Source organism: Diabrotica virgifera, chromosome 8 (assembly GCF_917563875.1).
Source record: "Diabrotica virgifera virgifera chromosome 8, PGI_DIABVI_V3a".
In the NCBI taxonomy this organism is placed as follows: domain Eukaryota; kingdom Metazoa; phylum Arthropoda; class Insecta; order Coleoptera; family Chrysomelidae; genus Diabrotica; species Diabrotica virgifera.
This window is the reverse complement of record NC_065450.1, coordinates 164890888-164909821: the sequence shown is the minus strand read 5'-3', so window position 1 is coordinate 164909821 and position 18934 is coordinate 164890888. Positions and strand designations below refer to the sequence as shown.

The 18934-nt window shown below is 30.7% G+C and overlaps 1 protein-coding gene across 1 annotated transcript in view; it reads left to right on the top strand.

Annotated features, from left to right (window-relative positions):
* LOC114337614 (uncharacterized) overlaps positions 1-18934 on the top strand; it is a 138811-nt gene that overhangs the window by 25834 nt on the left and 94043 nt on the right. The gene's annotated exons all lie outside the window — the stretch shown is intronic.

Genomic DNA, 18934 nt, shown 5'->3' with positions numbered 1-18934 from the left:
TTTGTGTAAAAATACCAGCTTTTGAAATTCCAAGGTAAACTTACTCTACAGTCAATATTAACAAAGCTATTTAAATCGTTTTCAAGAAAAAAATGACTCTACTTTAGTAAAATGTTTTCTTATTGACAAAAATTACTTTTTAATGATTTTCTTCAATAATTTGAAAACAAGACTATTGTTCTTTCATGAGGTTTTCACAGAATTTCTATATAATTATTATTTTCTGAACAATAACATTACAAAAAAAAAGTTTTTTGGGATAAACAAATTGAATAAAATTTAAACTAATTGACGAATCGTCTTATAATTTTTTGTGCAGTATATGAACTCTTTGACTCAACTTTTTGTGAAATATAAAAGTCGTAAGGTCACTTTCGCGAAAGTTATAGCAAATTTTTTATTTTCGAAATTTTAGTTTTATTTTGCAATTTTCGAAGCAACAAATGATCGGACAAAATTAAAAAACTGCCGTTTTAAACATTGGCTCATCTACTAAAAGAAGAATACTATGGGCCATCCCACGAACATACGCCTGTTTTGGATTATTTCGACAACGAATATTTTACTGTGCAAAATAAGAAGAACGAAAGTAAATTGCAAATTACATTGTTGTTTATTGGAATAATTATTAGCGCCATTTTCTTTCGTACTTCTTATGTTGCACAGTAAAATATTCGTTGTCGAAGTAATCCAAAACAGGCGTATGTTCGTGGAATGGCCCATATAAATAAAATATTTAATTATTCTGTTTTTACCTGTAGCTATTTAAACGAAAAAACTGCCATTTTTAACCCTTATTTGTTAATAACTAAAATTCTCGTCCGAACTGTGACGGGCATTTTTGTATGTATAATGTATTAGGTATACAGTGCTAGTCAAAAGTCCGTACCCCCCCTCTTATCTTTTGAACGGTTATACCTATAATAGTGAAATTTGGAGGGAGGAAATAAACGGACATAAGCTTCTTAACTATTCATGACAGGTGACGTAATAGTGACAGATGGCGTTACAGAGCCACTGTGACCGATAATTTTAAATGAAACCTTATGACAAGTGATACCTCGTTTGAAAGGTAATCAAAATACCTATTCAGTCATACTAATTTTTTGGGTTTAAGTGGATTTTGATTTTGGTGAATAAATTAAATAAATATAATATTGTAGATTCGCATTTAATTAATAAAAATTCAAATGTCCGCCTATGGTTTTTTTTTGTCAAAAAAGTTGACGTTATTCAATTCTCTAGTAGTTTTACGACAACATCAACCTTTTTGACAAGTAATCATAGGCGGAATTTAGAATTTTTATTAATTAAATGCGAAAGTACAATTTTATATTTATTTCATTTATTCATCAAAATTTGCTTAAACTCAAACAAAATTAGTATGTCTGAATAGGCATTTTCAATACCTTTCAAACGATGTATCACTTGTCATAAGGTCTCATTTAAAATTATCTGTCAGAGTGGCGCTGTAAAGTCATCTGTCACTATTACGTCACCTGTCATGACTAGTTAAGAAGCTTACGTCCGTTTATTTCTTCCCTCCAAATTTCACTATTATAGGTATAACCGTTCAAAAGATACGAGGGGGGGGGGGGGTACGGACTTTTGACTAGCACTGTATAGTACCCAAAAAACCCATTTGCAACCTGGCTGCTGAAGTGTCCCGACAAAAAAGTTATTTGGAAAAGTTGTTCCAAATATTATTATAACCCCACACACCAAATTTTATGACAAAATTCACACTTTCAGCTTTTTCAGTTGTTGTAGTCAGGATCCCAAATTATAAAATTGGTTGTCCCGAGATGCATCTCGAGACAGCAAAAAACGGTTTTTTAGATTTTTTCGTTCTTTCCGCTCAGATATTAAAAATTCTGCCTCTGCCATTCAAAAGAACAGCAAAAAGTACACAAAAAAATACTATTTAAAAGTTGGCCAAATCATATTATCATAACCTAAAATTTTTTTGAAAATTTCAAAAAATTTTCCTGTGCTCATTTTTCATTAAAAAAATCTGAAAAAATCAGGTTGTTTTTTATTCAAAAGATACCTCTTGAATTTTTTCAGATTTTTTAAAGTAAAATTGCGCTCACAAAAAAATAAAACCTAAAAATTCTTCTTTTCTCGATTTAAGAAGTTTTAGGACCTCTAGGAAGCTAAAAATTTGCATGAGTGCATAATTTTATATCCTTTATCGAAAACATAAGTAGCAGGGCTGATCGGTGCGGGGGAAGTTTTGACCATCTTATCCCGCCTTTGAGGTTAATTAGTTAATTAGCCTTTGAGGCCGATCCGTTAATTAGTTTAAAAGTTATTTTATTTGTTTATTCCAGAGACCTTTGTTTTGCAATAACATAAGACAGAAAATAATAAAGATAGGGCAATTCTGCGTATGTTAACTGAAAGTCTAGGTAGGAAATAGGTAGGTTTTCATCCAATAGGTCTACAATAACTAAAAAAGTTGTCAGCTACGTGGATATTTCAGTGTCCCGAAGATGGTCTATCTCTTACTTATTTTCCTGAACTAATAGTAGTGTCAAGAAAGACAAGTCGTTGCATTTTTATTTATTGAGAAACTCAACTTTGGGAGTCAAATTGACTCCGCGTCAGTACAAAAGTTATAAAAGTGCATACCAATCATGGATCGTTCTTAGACACAACTCGGTACAAATTTTTAAAAACTTTAGCTGACAAGTTAGTTAAAAATCATACATATCGCACACCTAGATCTAAACTGAGACAACTCAAAAAAGGTCAGTTTTCAGTAGACGAAAAAAACGTATTATTGCATTTTTTGTGAGGGAAGTTATAACATTAAATTTAATTTAGAAAATAAATAGGTTGTCAAATGTCCCCATTATCTAAACTACAGCTAAAAATCAATATTTTTACCGATAATCGCTATTTTTTAAGTTGTTCCACTTTAGAGTGGTAACTTTGTATAAAAAATAAACCACATTTCGACTTGAAACAGTTTTATTTAACTATTTTGAGTTGTACTTATAATAGAACAAAAATTAAATAAGCACTCATTCAAACAAAACTATTCTAAATGAGAGATAAAAGATAAAACATAACAGAATCAGAACTACTGCTAGAATTTGAAGTGTTAGATGACGTATTGCCACTTGAAGAAGACGAAGATGAACTATTATGAAATACTTTCATAAATCAGCATCAGACTCATCTTTGAAACTTTCTTCACTAGAGGAAATACAAAGATCATTTTCAATTTGCTGGCTATGGCATGGTTTGGTCAGCACGTCAATATTTATGGGTCTATTTTCTTTATCTTTTTGTGTTTTTACATTTAAAGACATTGCTAACTCTGGTTCATTAACTGGTAATTGGTTGTCTTTATATTGTTCTTTTACCATATTGACAAGCAAACGGCCTCGATTCATTTTTTTCCTGAAAAGAAAAAAGTGTCTATTAATTGTTTTACCTGGCCAACAATAGTGGGTTAACTCAAAAAAATTCTTTAAAACAAGGTAGTACATAATTTTATCGAAATCAGTATAGTTCAAACCAAATAATAATAAATAGCATTTAGGATTTTCAGCGAAACATGTAAAATGTCACGTTGTGTATAGAAAACCGTTAAAACAAATTTGTATCAACTAAAGTAGGTTAACTATAAATTTACATGTTGATCCATCAAAACAAAGTCAAATCAAAATAATAACTAAATATTTACAAACGGCCTGACCAACAATACCTGGCCAACAATAGTGGGTTAACTCAAAAAATTCTTTAAAACAAGGTAGTACATCAAGGTTCATAAATAGACAGGTTGCATGGTAACTTTCCACCAATCAGCGTCGAGAATCTAATGGCGGGAGTGACGTCACCCAGAATGCTGCATTCAAATTCATTCACTTCACTCATTGAAATGAACTCGGAAAGTAGGAATGTATTGAAAATGTGTATATTTAAAAAAAATACGTTTGGATTTTTAATGATTATTTATTTCATATATTCTTTAAAAAATGTGGTAGATACCTGTAGAGTTACAAAAATCATAGCATTACTATATAATCAAAGCAGGAGATTCTTTCTTGTGTATATATGGGACTAAATCATTCAAATATCCTAGGTATATTAATAATGGGTTGAATACAATTTATATACTTTTTTAAATGATTTTGAGTAGGTATATAATAATTTTGAATTGGGGATAATGCATGTAATGTGTTTATTATAAATTCCTCCTAACATGTAAACCATGGTGAAAAAGAGATTCAAATAAAGATTTATGTATCAAAATTAGTAGTTTTTCCCTTAAGCCTAACATAAGAGCATCTGATTACGTTAGGTACTGGATTATAATATCTAAAACTAGTAAAACATTATGATTCTATTCAATAGGTACCTGTGAAGTTTTACATTAACGGTAAATTATAAAAAATACAATTTCAGTGCAATAAAGGGAATTTTCCCCATTTTATATATTCATTTAGTTTAAAATTGTTTATTCAAACGATCTTCAGATGGCTGAAATATTGGTTATAATTTTATATGAAACAATTACATATATTAGATCTATTATCTATAGACTTAATTAGATATATTGTTCAATAAGTCTAAGCAGATTGTAACCTACACAGATCATGTAAACTTGATGTGAAGAACCGCAAGAGACATTACAGAACTGTAATGTCTCTATACAAGAATGTCATTTACTATACAATACAGCAGAAAGAAAATCCAGTAAGTAAGTAGGTACTTAATACAACCACATTAAAATGTATCTTAACACTTGTAAAAGAGTTTTGGGTTTAAGTTATTATACTAAAAACACTTAATGATATCTATAGATACATTATATCTCAAGATATAAACACAAATTAAAACACTAACGATATTTAATAACAAAATATAGCCTCCAAAGCATGTATCCTATTATGTTTACAAACAATTCGTAAAATTGATCGTCTGGGTGACGTCACGATGACAATATTTCATTTGTCAATGTCAAAGTTACCATACAACCTATGGTATAGGGACCTTGGTAGTACATAATTTTATCGAAATCATTATAATTCAAAACCAAATAATAATAAATAGCATTTAGGATTTTCAGCGAAACATGTAAAATGTCACGTTGTGTTAAAAGAAATTTGTTTCAACTAAAGTAGGTTAAATATAAATTTACATGTTGATCCATCAAATCAAAGTCACATCAAAATAATAACTAAATATTTACATACCTTATCAAACAAAACTCGAACAAGTCTAAATATCGCGGAGTATTTAGCAGAATAATTCACCAACACTGTAACAACTCAAATTGACTTGGTATACCTTTTTGCTCAAAACTCGCGTGCACTCTCTAGCGAAGTCAACTCACAACTGACAATAGTGACAATTCGCTCCGAGCGTTAACAAAGTGTCAAAGCAAAATCGACCGACCTGCTCATGGTGGCGGTTTTTTGAAATTTTATAAGGACGCTTTGTGTATGTTTAAATGAGACATTTAAAAAAATGTCGTGTCACGCTAGTGATATTATGTATTAATATAAACAGAAAATAAAAACGCACTATAAATTCTCCACTTTCCAATATTGATTATCAGTTTGATTTTGTATGCATAACCTCACTATCGCAGTTTATGTCAATAAATATTTATTAACGAAAAAGAAAATATTTTGTTGCACTATAAATTACAGTATAAATTAATAACTAATGAATTCTAACAATTGTATTCGGTTATTATCACTACAAAATAAAATATTCAAGTTTAACAAAATAATCCCATAAGACTCAATGTTAAAACGTCCTTACAAAATCTGACAGCGTATCACGTGACTGTACGTAGAGGGGAGACGCACGGAGCCAATAGACATAGACTAATAGACTTGTTTAGGTAGTAGGGGCTGACATGCGTATATTCAACAAAAGAAAGATAATTGTGTCTAACGGCGCATCTTTCACGTCTTTATTGAACCTGTTGCCGGATGTTGGATAGTTGCGTATGATCACCGAGCATTCGAATACAAGGATAACTTAAAATTCACGATTTTTGAGTTGTCTCAGTTTAGATCTAGGTGTGCGATATGATGTCTGGATTGAAAAATTCAAATGTAAGATGTTTAATTCGTCGCATTTTGCATTTACCAGAAGAAGCCCAAGGTGTACAAGAAGAACATCTTGAAACGCGAAAATACTGTTACATATTATTCTTCAATATTATGCAGAAAGACATTCAACTTGTGTATAAAATGTAGAAGGCCAAAATTTTGTGAAAATTGCTGTTACAACCAAGAAGAGGACTAAATTATTACCTGTGTTTAGCAATGGGAGTTTTTACCATCGTTAGATTTAAGATTAAGTATATATTTATGTTTATTTAGTACAAACACCATTGTTAATCACCTTTAAGGCAAAAATGTTATTTTTTACAATTTTATTAATTATTTTTTTCTATTTCTATTTTCTATTTTCAAGTCTATACGTGCATTTTCATGCGTAAAGTTACTTGCTTATTGAATGTACCTACCATTTTTGTTTCCATTTTTAATACCTGTTATAAGTTTTTCATTAAAATCTGTTTCTTGATAAAATGAGTCACTTATTGTTTAACAAACAAATACAAATTATTTGAACAGTTTTGGTTTTGACCATTTTTTCAAAGGCGTCAATTTTACTCCCTGTCAGTACTGGTGTAACAACTGTAGCTATCAGTACTAATCAGGATTTTACAGTGTTATTTTCATTTGATCCATTTTTGTATACTTACTCGTTCCATTTAATACAAGTTCCAATCGAAAAAGTGGTACGGTATCTAAATATTTATATCCCACTACCTATAAATACAGATATCTTCAACTTAACTAGTGTCCATTTATGACTGCCTTTCTTTCTAATAGTACATTTTAGATCTCATGAGTATCAATATCGTATAGTACAGTGGAACCCCGATAAGCCGGCCCCACATAACCCGGAAGTCCGGCTAACCCGGACCGATTATCATCAGATAAACATTTTTATTTTCAGTACATATTTTGTATTTTGACAATGACACCCGTTCTGGGCGTCGAGATGTTAATAAAATTATTTTTTCAATTTAATTGTGGCTTATTTCACATCAAAATAGTTAATTATCAGATAAACAGTAATATAGTATTTGAGAGATAATGTGTATTTGTGTAATTTGAACTATACGATAGTAAAAATGACTCATGGCACAAGCCGGCAGAAACAACAGGCACCTGTCTGTAATATTCCATTATTTTTTATTTCAAACTGTGTTAACATCGTTTAAGAAAGACTATTTAAAAAATTATTTTTTAATCAATGGTCTTAGTTTTCACTGTTCTTAATACATAATAACAAAACATCATCGTTCCGATTGTGACTGTATAAATACAGTATTGTATTGTTCGCTTCCGTTTGCTTAGGTTTGTGTTTGCGTGTTTTTAGTAATTTAGATGTGTAGGTATTGTGCATATTTATATATATTTCATGTTATTTCAATTCTAACGGAGTTTATCTGTAAGTATACCGTATTTTATTAATTTTTACCATATTGTCCGGCTAACCCGGATCGGCCGCGGTCCCGATTAATCCGAGTTATCGAGGTTCCACTGTATATGTATGTAGTGTGACCAACTCCAATTCAGGTGAATTCGGGACAAGGCTGAAAAAATACCTGAAATCCGGTACTTTTCAAAGAAAATCGGGCCATTTTTTTAATATAGAACTTTGATATTATCATTTTATTTATTATTTAGCATTTTTATGTTTACAATGATATTTTTGATGGGATTCAGCCACAATTGGTTGTAATGATAATTTTGTAACGTTTCGACTTTCCACCCGGAAATTATTCTCAAAAAAGGAAAAATTAGAAAATCGACTGATATTGGATTTACATGTAAATATAACCTTAGTTTAGTATAAAAATGTAATTATCATTACAGACAATGGTGGCGTGGCTTAATCCCATCAAAAATATAATTGTCGTACATGTCAAAAGAAAACCGCTTCAGAACATTTTTATGTTGATTACCTCTTAGTATTGTAGCTTGTTTCTTAAAATGGTATTTGTCTTGCGATGAAATCTAATACCACCATATAAAATGTATGCATTTTGGATGTGGTATGAGAATGTTACAGTCTAGAAATTGTCGAATTTTTTCGTCCCACCAATTCAATTTGATGTGAATTGTTGGAAAAATACCGTATTCAAAATTTCAAAATAGAATTTTACCAAAACGTTGAAAATTCGAATGACCTGGAAGCCTTGCCCGGAACGCCGGTACACGACTTCGTAATTCGGGCCATGTCCCGGATTTTTCGTGCTAGTTGGTCACAGTAAGTATATGTCACGAATTTGTGACGTTTTTGGATCAAAGCTTTGACTTAAATGGTCTGATGTACTGAGAAAGTTAATAGCAAATTCTCCCAATATTTGAAGCACTTTAGAAGATAATCAAAAATACGGTTTTAACTGATAACGTATTCAGTTAGGGAGCTATACAATTTTTCTTACAAAAATAGCAGAAAATAACAAATTCTATTATTTCTAAATTGTAGTGGTAAAAATATTTACTGACAACTTAATAACAATAACACAACAAAATTTTCGAGAAAATAAAAGCATATTGCTTTACAGTGTTATCAAGAATTAGATCCATACTCATAATCACTGTCACCAGCGGCGTTATCTAACTGCCCCACGAACTACCTGGGCCCATTAATCCCAAGTACCTGCTGTCCCATCGCCGAGAAAGTTGGGGATTAAGTCTTAATGACCGGAAATTCCAAAGTTAATTAAAGTTGAAAGTAAGAATATAAATATTTTCAGTTATTCACTTCAGTTGCAAGTATTACGGTATAGTGTCCGGTTTTGTCCGTTAACTTTGTTTAACTTTTAAATGGCGAATCCAACGACTATGTTTAGTCAAAGGGGAGAACTTTTATTAATAATTAATGAATATAAATATTCAAAGGCCCATGTCTCCAAATATGGAAAAGTTAGATGGCGATGCGATGCATCAAAAAAGGGTGTCAACAAAAAGTGTACACAAAGGAAGGTGATGAAAAAGCGTTATTCTTGAAAAAGCATCGTTGGAGCATAATCATGCTCCAGATATCCACGTTGACCGGCAAATTTTTAGTAATTCTACAAAGAGGAAAGCTGTAGAAGATATATTATTATGTGAAAGACCTTTAAAGATTGTCTACAAGGAATAGAGGAAGGAAAATTTGAGCAATTTACCGCTGACGACGAAAGACATTTCTTGCGTTCGAAGAAATATCTATGCTGCAAGACGAAAATCCACACCATCATTGGCCAAGTCACAAGAAGAAGTTCTACAAGTGTTAGTGAACTTAAATTTAAAAACAAATACAGGTGAAAGCTTTTTATTATCTACGAAAAATAATTCCGCAATTTTTAGTTGTTTCACAAATCTTTACTTTTTGTGTAATGTAGATTCTTTGTATGTAGACGGAACTTTTCAATACTGTTCTAAATATTTTTGTGAGATGTTTACTATATATGGCTACAAAAACGGTTTTTATGTTCCTCTAGTATTTTGTTTATTACCAAATAAATCACAGCAATCGTACAAAAGTACTTTTGATACATTAAAAAGAGAAAAGCTGTAGAAGATATATTATTATGTGAAAGACCGTTAGAGATTGTCTACAAGGAATTGAGGAAGGAAAATTGGAGCAATTTACCGCTGACGACGAAAGACATTTCTTGCGTTCGAAGAAATATCTATGCTGCAAGACGAAAATCCACACCATCATTGCCCAAGTCACAGGAATAAGTTCTACAGGTGTTAGTGAACTTAAATTTAAAAACAAATACAGGTGAAAACTTTTTATTATCTACGAAAAATAATTCCGCAATTTTTAGTTGTTTCACAAATCTTTACTTTTGTGTAAAGTAGATTCTTTGTATGTAGATGGAACTTTTCAATACTGTTCTAAATATTTTTGTGAGATGTTTACTATACATGGCTACAAAAACGGTTTTTATGTTCCTCTAGTATTTTGTTTGTTACCAAATAAATCACAGCAATCGTACAAAAGTACTTTTGATACATTAATAACAATATGTACAGATTTGAATTTAAATTTCAAACCGAAGCGAATAATGTCTGATTTTGATATAGCAATTCAAAATTCAGCCAAGTTAGTGTGGCCCGACATTATTATTTTTTGTTGCAAATTTCATTTAACACAAAATTGGTAACGAAAAATTTTAGGTTTGTCCTCGGAATATAAAAATCAATCTGTTATTGGAAAATATTTGAAATTGTTTTTCGGCATTCCTTATTAAGATCCAAATGATGTTAATGACTTTTTTTCTGATGAACTTTTTAATATTATGCCAGAAGATGACAGAGTTTTGTAATTTTGTGATTACCTAGTTGATAATTATTTAACGGAAGATTCAACATTTCCACCTTATATGTGGGTTTCAAATTCATCATCTCTTATATTTACTACAAACGCATGTGAATCATTTCACTCGAAATTTAACAAATGTTTTTATAAATCACATCCAGACATATTTAAAATTACATTTTCACATCCTGACATTTTGTTAAATTTTCAAGCAGAAGTATATGTGAAAATTAGAACTGCACATAGATTCGAAAAAAAACTTGATAAAACGGCAAAAACAAAAAGTTGATTTAATTGAAAATAGGCTTAACGTAATAAATGAATATTACGTTAATCAAAACATTACTACATTAGAGTTCATTAATAGTCCAAGTAATGGAGCTTAAAATAGGACAAAACCTCGCAATTTTTGAAGAATGGATCGATTTGCTTGAAAATTTGAGAAAAAGTAGTGGATAGTCCAAGGATCAAAATCTATATGATGCCGAAAGGCGCTTTTACCATGGGGGTGGTTGCCACCCCATCTCGGGGGTGAAAATTTTTTATTATATTTTGACCGCAAAAGTTGGTAAAAACATTCATTCTAAGCAAAAAAACGTTCTATACATTTTTTTGATAAAATTAATAGTTTTCGATTTATTCGCTATCGAAAGTGTTAGTTTTATATCGAAAAAATCAATATTTTTAATAAGTTTTCTGCTAATATGTAACTCCAAAAGTTTTCGTTTTATCAACACAACTTTACTTAACAAAAATATACCTTTTAAAAAAATAAACAAAACCGTTTTTTTTTTATTTTCTTTATGACCAATAGTAATCGAGCTATACTTTATTATATGTTAGCTCTTCTTCGTCAAATGCTAAATATTGTAGTTTCAAAGTCAAAGGACGGGAAAACTATGCATTTTTCGAGGATAACTTATTCCAACTAATTTAAAGTATATAAAAATATCTATTTTCGGAAATAAAAAAAGTCTTTAGCTCAAAAATTAAGTGACTTATAATGAAAAGAATGTCAGTTAGTGATGAGCAAAACAAGAACAAGACTAAGACCAGGCTAGTCTTGGTCTTGGTCTTGTTCTTGCAAGCTTGGTCTTGGTCTTGGTCTTGCAGCTAAAAGGCAGTCTTGGTCTTGGTCTTGGTCTTGCACTAGCCGGTCTTGTTCTTGGTCTTGGTCTTGCTGCAAGAGTCTTGCTGGTATTGCTTTTTTGGTAGTAATAATTTGAACCAAACAATTTCGAATAAAATGTACATTGAAATAAATAAAGATGTGAAGAATGAAACTATATTTTTTGCTTTAAAATTTTAACAGAATGTAGAATGTAGTTTCAAACGGATACCAATTTTAACATTATACATTCACCTAATGACCTAATTATTTCTCTCTATATAAAGAGATTAGAGTATATTTTTATAATGTTAATGTTTATCAGTAGGAAAAACCTGCATTTACAACCCTTGTGGCAATTGCTGGCCTTCGGTTGTGTCACGTTGTGTTTTGCATGCTGTCGATACCTGCCGCCTGCCTTCAGACCACGTCTTGAGTCTGGATTATTGTTTATTGCCCCTGTATTTTAATAAAATGTTAAAGAAAAAGAGCTTCTTAAAGGTGCCACAAATGGTCGGGGACCTTCAATTCACGGATTTTACGAAAAGGGATAAACGGTTTATAGTTGTTAACAGATAATGATCTGCTCCTTTCACTCGAACACTGTAGTATTTATCCTACGAGGGTCAAATTTAAGAACATAAATAAAATTTTTTTAAGAGAACACAAAAATCAAATATTTTTTACTCTATTTAATCATTATTTAATATAATTAACTTTTTTTATAAACTAACTAAAACATACTTTTTAGTAAATACGTACATATTTACCATACCTATTTATAGACCTAATACTATAACATAATAACTAAACCTAATGGGGAGTTATAAACGCTTAATTCTGTAATTTGTTATCTTGCAGTTCTTTAATTTTATTTAAACTACATTGCTCTAGTAACACGAGTTATTTGCACTTTTTATTTTCACATATTTTTGGATTGAATACCCACTATGACATTTAAAAAGTTGAAAATATTCGGATCTGGGTAGTAAAAACTAGATGCGCATGCATTTCAAGTGCGGCACATACTATTTGTACTACTGGCCCTTTCTGGGGAAAACCTAGATTCTTCCAAATAGTTTTCAACTATGAAATCAGTAAAATTCTCACGTTTGTCATCCGGGATTTTCACAAATAATTCAACTTCCAACTTTCGTTGATTGTAAAAAATTAATCCAAAAAATAATTTTAAAAATTTCCCAGTATCGGAATTTTTGTCATTATATTCAGAAACAACCTAAGCTTTGGATTTTGCGATACCAAGCTTGACACATTACAATCGACAACCAGTTATTTTTTATTCAGGCCACAATGGTTTCACAGCATTGTGAATCCCTTTTCAAAATCTATTATAATATTTTTTGTATTCATTTTAAATTTAACGACCTACATTTTTCCTCGATTATGCGAAAAGAATTGAAATAAGTGTCAGTATTTTTATTAGACAAAAAAGCGAAAACTACTGGTACATAAAAACCGTTTTAATTGCATTTTTTTTAAATGGATTACCCTATCTATAATTACATTTTTTTGTCTTACAAGTAATTTCAATTTTCCTTGAACTGTCGCCGTTTGAAAACTTGCCTTCTGGACACTTTGAAGGTTGAGAAAATGCAAACCGTTTGACTTAATCAAAACGACTTAAAAATATAACCAAAATATTATGTATTTTCAAAATTCGATATTGTTTAAGATTTCTTACAATGTCAGTATATATTATTAAACTAAAAAAATAAAGTTAAATAATAAAAACCAATTTTTCTCAAAAAAGTGCAGGAGTCTTGCAGGTTGGTCTTGGTCTTGCGTGGTCTTGCAAGCTTCGGTCTTGGTCTTGGTCTTATTCTTGCAAGCTTGGTCTTGGTCTTGGTCTTGCAACCAAAAGGCTGTCTTGGTCTTGGTCTTGGTCTTGCTGCAAGACGAAGACCAAGACCGCAAGACCAAGACCAGTCTCGCTCATCACTAATGTCAGTCCATATTTTTTTCAGCGAAAAAGTGATTGGAAGCAACCTCCTAATCACCACCCCAATTAAAATTAGTCATTGACCTTATTTGGTCTTCTTTATTTATGTATTAATAATAGGTTCTAGAAGTTTGGCCAGCTTAGAATTATTAGTTTTAAAAAAAATGGAGTTAAAAGCAAATAACTAATTTTTGTAGTCTGGAAATAAATGGCTTTTTCGTCTGAATAGAAAGATTATCATCAGAGGTAGGAAAAAATTTTTAAATATGGAATTCTGGCGCATTTAATTCCCAAGAACCTGGTTTGCAAAAAATTTTTCTACGCCAAAAATAGAGTTAGCTATTGACAATTAAAACGTGTAATAACATGCAAAAACCACCTTTACCATCCCTTTCAAAGTCACCTCTTTTTGCGACTGAGGATTTTAAAAATATTTACTATTAATAGGCTTATAGATCTTGTGAAAACCTACAAAATTCTTTTTTATCAAACTTTCTAAGATTACAAATAAAACAGTTACGTTTAAAAAATCAATATATTTTTTTGAAAAAAAAAAAGGAAAATCCAATTGGAAGCATAATAATGTAAGTCGGCGGTATTTTTAGTCATTGGCCTTATTCATTCTTCTTTATTTATGTATTATTAATAATTTTAGAAGTTTGACTTATGAGAATTAGAATGATTAGTTTTTAAAAAACTGGAGTTAAAAGCGAATAACGAATTTTTGTAGTTTGTTAAAAAATGCCATTTTCTTCGGAATAGAATGATTAGCATGAAAGATACGAAAAAATGTTTAAATATGAAATTGTAGGTTCTTTAATTCCCAAGAACCTGGTTTGAAGAAAATGTTTCTACGGCAAAAATTAAGTGAATCGTAAATGAGTACAGTGGAACCTCGATAACTCGGATTAATCGGGACCACGACCGATCCGGGTTATCGAAAATCCGAGATAGCCGGAGAATATGGTAAAAATTAATAAAATACGGTATACTTACAGATAAACTCCGTTAGAATTGAAATAACATGAAATATTTTTATAAATATGCACAGTACATATTACCTACTCATTACAATTCTAAAAAAAACACCAAACCCAAACAATACAAGACACACAATACTAAAGACCATTGTTTATAAAAGAATTTTTTAAATAGTCTTTCCTAAACAATGCTGACAGTTTGAAATAAAAAGGAATAGATACTACAGACAGCTGGCTGTTGTTTCTGCGGCGTGTACTATGAGTAATTTTTAATCTCGTGTTCAAATTACACACATAAGTACACGACACAGAGAGTCTAGACACATTATCTCTCAAATATTATATTACATACACTTTTATTGTTGAAAGGATTGCCTGATAATTAACTATTTTGATTGGAAATAAGCCACAATTAAATTGAAAAATACAAAATATTGAAAATCAAAATGTTTATCTGATGAAAATCGGTCCGGGTTAGCCGGACTTCCGGGTTATCGGGGGCCGACTTATCGGGGTTCCACTGTATTATCGAAAAGCATTGATTTTACTATATAAAACTAATACTTTCGATAGCGAATAAATCGAAAATTATTAATTTTATCAAAAAAATGGATGGAACATTTTTAGCTTAGAACGAATGTTTTTATCAACTTTTGCGGTCAAAATATAATAAAAAGTTTCCACCCCCGAGATGGGGTGTCAACCACCCCCATGGTAAAAGCGCCTTTTGGCATCATATAGATTTTGATCCTTGGGCTATCCACTACTTATTCGCAAATTTGCAAGCAAATCGATGCATTCTGTAAAAATTGCGAGGTGAAAAGCTTCGGTTCCTGGCCTATAAGTCAGTTTGCAATTATTATCCAGCTAACTTTTAAAATCTAAAATATAGTGTTCACTCTTAGTTATTTTAATCACTAATCAGACATTAGAATTAAGCATTGTTATTGTTTAACGGTAGTTTTTTTATTGTATAATATAAGTTAATGAAGATTTATAAATAAACTTTATTCGATTATATTGTTATATTTTCATTATTTAATCATTTAAAATTTTCGCTCATGCTTTGGGAATTGGGTTCCTTTTTGAATACAATAAAGTAAAATAAAACTATATATGTTCACAAAAATATTATCTAAGGACCTAGGTAGCGTGAGGCAGTTCGTAGTCGCTTTTAATCCTACAATAAAACTGTATCGCGGCATCGAAACGGCGGCGATGAAACGTCCTAGACCCCATTAAAATCTAGGTAGCGTGGGGGAGTTCGTAGTCGCCCGTCACCAGTATCTTCATGTGGATTGTAAATTATAACTAGGTGAATTACTTCGATGCGATCTTTACGCATCCAGCATTCTGCTATTAACTTTTCGCGTTTCCGCACAGTTTTTATATACCATATTGCAGGAGTAGCAGTATTCAATGCTTCTTGCCATTTTTTCAAAGCTGCTGCATCACTGTAACCGTTACTTCGAATCTATGTATGTATGTAGTTATCTAAGTAAGTTTTGCATATATTCCCCAAATATGTTCAATGCGATTTATTTCACAGTCGTAAGGGGTCTTACACATTATGTTCAAATCTAGGTATAATGAACTAATGAAATATTTTCAGTCGTTAGCCAGTCTTTTATTTTATAAACTCTTGAGAAATTTGTTGGTTGCTTATTTAAAATTCCGAATGATATGGGGCATTATCTAAACATATAACAGATCTTTCATGTGAACTTGGAAGCAGTTTTTCTTCTACCCATTTCACAAGCATCTTCATACTCATATTATCGTGGTGATCAGCCGATTTTGATTTTAACAAGACCACAAAATCCGCTCCATCAATAAAACCATGTTTTCTACCTGCATGCAATACAATATGACTTTCCCTCAGTATCGGTGTGCTTTGTAGATTTTATATTCTCGTCCTGTCAAATCCGTTTTATTCCACCTATAGCAAAAATTCACGTGTAGTCTAAATCAACAAATGAACCGTAATATTTTTAAAATCATTATAGTTTTTAAATTCATTTTAGTTTTCGTGCTCGCTTATCAGTGTATATGCGCATCTCACCGGTAAAAAAGCTAATGTGTGTGTAAAACAGATTGTAAAAAATCTTGGATGTTAATAAAAAAAATGTAGTTTCTCGAAAACTCTTCAAAAGATCATTTTGTGAAGGACAAAGACTTATTCACCAAGGATTTTCTATTGTCTTCCATTTTGAACCTAAACCCAAACTGTTTGCGACCTTTACTTCACCATATACACTATTTCTGTTTTTCAAAACTGACTTGAATTTTGTCTCAGTAATACACAATACGTCCACAAATACGTTTATGAACGATTTGGAATGGTGGCAAAGGGCCTTGTTTGGGCTTTTTAGAAGTAAAATAAGCGTGAAAATTAAATATCATTTGATTTATAGCTAAAATATGTCACGCCGTTTTCGATGTCAATGCACAAATAAACTCTTTTCAATCATAAGTACTCCTATGACAAACTTATTAAGGTACCATTTGGTGTAACCGATTTGAGAGTATCGCTACATAGACCAGGGCGCATCTGTAAAAATATTAGTACATTTGGACGTTGAGAGGTGACTCAAATTTTTTTGCAGAAATTGCTTGAAAATAACTCAAATAATAATATTTGAGTTATCCTCCCTCTCAAAAAGGTCCGGAACATTATTTAAATAATCAAAATGTCAAAAAATGAAGGAAAAATTCGATTTTTTTCTTGGTTTTTTGATTATAACTTTAAGAGTATTCATTTCCGAGAAAAAATGTATTGACATAAAAGTTGTGTAATTAAATTTTCTACAATATAGAGTTGGTTGAAAATTTAAAACTTAGTCACCCTTGTTGCAAAATAGCAATAATTGGGAAAAAACTATACAAAAACAAGTATTCGCATTTTCCGTTTTTCAACCATTTATGCCAAACTTAGGACCTTAAAATTTCACCCAAAAAAACTATATGATACAGTTAAACAATACTGTAAATTTCATTAAGATCGGTTCAATAGATTTTGCAAAATAAATTTTGCAATCCAGCTTTCGCAAAAAAAATTCATTTTTTCAAACTGTTACAGGACTGAAAATAAAGCAGATAGCAAGTTGAATTTTTTTTTGCTTATAGAAGTGTACCGTACCTTTCATTTACAATTTGCAAAACTAAAATCGATTAACCACCACGGCGTCAGGAATTTTTTTAAATAAACATTAATTATTGGTGTTGCGCGCAGGACACCGGATAGTCTGCTCTGATTGGGCATTCCAATGACCTTTGATAATTATTGATACATTTTAATTTTTATTACATTTCGATATAAATAAATAAATTTGTTTATTGCAAAATAAAAACACACACTCTATCTTAAAATTTCACCCAGAAAAACTATATGATACAGTTAAACAATACTGTAAATTTCATTAAGATCGGTTTAATAGATTTTGCAAAATAAATTTTGCAATCCAGCTTTCGCAAAAAAATTCATTTTTTCAAACTGTTACAGGACTGAAAATAAAGCAGATAGCAAGTTGAATTTTTTTTTGCTTATAGAAATGTACTGTACCTTTCATTTGCAATTTGCAAAACTAAAATCGATTAACCACCACGGCGTCAGGAATTTTTTTAAATAAATATTAATTATTGGTGTTGCGCGCAGGACACCGGATAATTTGCTCTCATTGGGCATTCCAATTACCTTTGATAATTATTGATACATTTTAATTTTTATTACATTTCGATATAAATAAATAAATTTGTTTATTGCAAAATAAAAACACATACTCTATCCTTTGAAATAACACTTTTTTAGCAAAAACTTTCATTGTTCATATATTTTAACTTGAGAATAAAAGTTAATTATTTTTAAACATATACAATTGTTTAAACAATATTTCACAAACAATAATAAAATTAGTTTGATTTTTGTGGAATTAAAATATTAAAATACAACAAAATATAGAGTAAGAAAATAATATATTAGATGAAGATTGGAAGAAATTTTGGTGGAAATCAACTTCATGTGAATCGAACACCGCTGTCCTGCGCGTAGCACCAATAATTAATGTTTATTTAAAAAAATTCCTGACGCCGTGGTAGTTAATCGATTTTAATTTTGCAAATTGCAAATGAAAGATACAGTACACTTCTATACGCAAAAAAAGTTTCAACTTGCTATCTGCTTTATTTTTAGTCCTGTAACATTTTGAAAAAATGAATTGTTTTTGCGAAAGCTGGATTGCAAAATTTATTTTGCAAAATCTATTAAACCAATCTTAATGAAATTTACAGTATTGTTTTACTGTATTATAAAGTTTTTCTGGGTCAAATATGAAGGTCACAAGTGCAGCATAAATGGTTGAAAAACGTAAAATGCGAATACTTGTTTTTGTATGGTTTTTTTCGCAATTATTGCTATTTTGCAACAAGGGTGACTATTTTTTCAACTTTTAACTATTCTATATTGTAGGAAATTTAATTACGCAACTTTTATGTCAGTACATCTTTTCTGGGAAATGAATACTT